Below are 2,688 nucleotides of genomic sequence, written 5' to 3'. Positions count from 1 at the left end.
ATACTGGGGAACCAGTAATGCCCTCTTCCGGAACTTGGCGGTGATCTCCGCCACAGTCTCCGTAGTCTGCCTCATATCCAAGAACTCCCTGGCCAGCCGCTGAAGCTCCACAGCTGGCGCAAACTCCGCCCTGAATCTGGTCACAAAGTCTGACCAGGTCATAGCCTCAACAGCCGAGGCTCCCAATGAGTCACCAACAGACTCCCACCAATCTCTAGCCCTATCTCTCAAGCATCCTGCTGCATATCTCACCTTCGACCCCTCCGAGCAGAAGCTCGTCAGCTGCGCAGACTCGATGTCTGCGATCCATCTTCGGGCAGCAATGGGGTCTTTCACCCCGTGTAAATCTGACGCACCACTCCTTGAAGGACAGTGTGCGCGTACCCACCTGGCTAGACGCCATATCACTCCTGAATGATAGGAGGCGATCCTCCATCAGCTCAACAATCCCTTCCTTGATCGACCCGAAAATGATAGGGGTCGACTCAAGGATGCCTCTCGTGATCTCAGACGCGATGAACTCGCATAACCCGTCATCAACCTGCTCGGATCCTGCACCCGAGCCCGATCCTGATCCTGATCTGGAACCTCCCGCTCCATGTCGTGTGGTCACCATGCTGAAAATACACGCATAAATGTCAGGATCATACATATACTCGAGAGGTCTAACACACTTTCCAAGGTCCCTGGTTCCATCTTGGCCCTCCTTGATTCGGGTACGGGTCCTCTGCTTTCAGTAGTACGGGCCCATACTACCTTCCACATCTACCTGTACTTTCCTCAAGGATTGCCGATACCCTTTCCACTGACCTCATCCTAGGCTCCCCTAGGGCACTCTCCTACCTACTCTCCGCCATCAGCTGCACTAGGAGCCCCTACTACTTCCCCCTAACTAACTTGCAGGTACTGCTACATATCCGCTCCTTAGTTAGTTGGAAATAGCCAGAACCCCCATAGCACAAAGCAAGCAGCATTCGTGCATCGAGTAACCAAATCAGGCATAACCTATACAGGCCATCCTACTGCTGACTAAACAGTCCTAGCATACAGCTCATACAACAGGCATATAAGGCATCCTCCTAGATCCTTAGCCCTAACTAGCATGCAATTATCATAATCATATATCAGGCACACAAGGCATCTTTCTAGATCCTTAGTCCTATTCTAGCATGCAGTTCTGAATCAAAGCCATATAGCATAACATAACATGTATGGGTATCTTGGGGAAAACTTACTTGAGCCCGGTCGGTCGCATACATCACACACCTTGTCTTTCTTAAAATCCTTCCGTTTAGATTTTTAGAAAACCATTTATTGCAAAAATCTCTTAGCCCCTCAGTTTGAGTCCAGACACCCCCGAGGGTATGTCCGAATCCCTCATACCAGGGCTCTGATACCAACCTGTAACATCCCAAAATTCAAGTCCAAAAATTTCATTTTTAATTAATTAACTCGTAAAACATTCACTAGTAAACATTGTAAAAACATGTCATCTCATAAAATCAATTATCATGTTTGAAAACCCACAACATAGACCAATATCATATCAGAGTACAATCCCAGAAAACACCATGCGGAAAATCATATGTGTGTGTGATGCCATGCTACGCCGCCGGCTCCTTCCCCTTAGACGAAGAGGTACCTGAAACCAAAAACTGAAACCGTAAGCACAAAGCATAGTGAGTTCCCCCATCATACCACATACCATACAATACCATCGGTATCTTTCAACCGGTAATCATCATCGGTATCTTTCAACCGGTAATCGTCATCGGTATCTTTCAACCGGTAATCATCATCAGTATCTTTCAACCGGTAACTGGGGACTATTCCACCCCTACCACTAGCATACAATAACAAGATATAAGAATACAGTCAGGCATATCCGGGTACTGACCTACCTTTTGGTCCTAAGGACCACTATCAGGGAAACTATCCCTATCATGTAACATATCATACATATATAACTCATAACCAAACACATACCAGACCAAGATAATTATCACAAAAACAATCATCTACTAAATACTCCTCATTGGTGGGCCGGCATTGTGGCCTTAGACCCACCCCTACTGGAAGGTAACTCACCTCGAACAAGTAGCTGCTGATAATCAGTGCGGGAAACCTCCGTCCGCTGCTGCTCTGGAAATCCTCCGGCTACAAACCCCACAAACACTCAGTTAGAAACTGATTTCTATACTCTTAGGGTAAAATAACCATTTTACCCCCAACCAAGTCAAGTCAAAGTCAAAGTCAACTTCCATTTGACCCGACTCGCCGAGTTGGGCCATCAACTCGCCGAGTCCCTTACTCTCTACTCGTCCTCATTCGTGACTCTACTCGTCGAGTTGGGTCGTCAACTCGACGAGTTCTTCTCTCATTCGAACGCCCCATGAAAACTCATCTGACTCGCCGAGTTGATGAATAACTCGTCGAGTTGGCCTTCATCTGATGAACCAGATCTGTCCTCAACTCGCCGAGTTGATGAACAACTCGCCGAGTTCTAAGGAGATTGCCTTGGACTCGCCGAGTCCGTTCATGCACTCGCCGAGTCCCATGAACTTCTAGAATAATGGCTTAGTCCAGAACGTTGGGTCACTCCCTGGGACTCCTTAAAACCTTTCCACACTCAACTGGGTTCTTTTGACCCCCAACAGAAAGGGCAAAACCCTTAGACTCGCCGAGTCC

Source organism: Lactuca virosa, chromosome 3 (assembly GCF_052849685.1).
Source record: "Lactuca virosa cultivar CGN04683 chromosome 3, Lactuca_virosa_CGN04683_v6, whole genome shotgun sequence".
Taxonomy (NCBI): domain Eukaryota; kingdom Viridiplantae; phylum Streptophyta; class Magnoliopsida; order Asterales; family Asteraceae; genus Lactuca; species Lactuca virosa.
The sequence above is the reverse complement of the archived record's forward strand: the minus strand, read 5'-3'. Positions refer to the sequence as shown.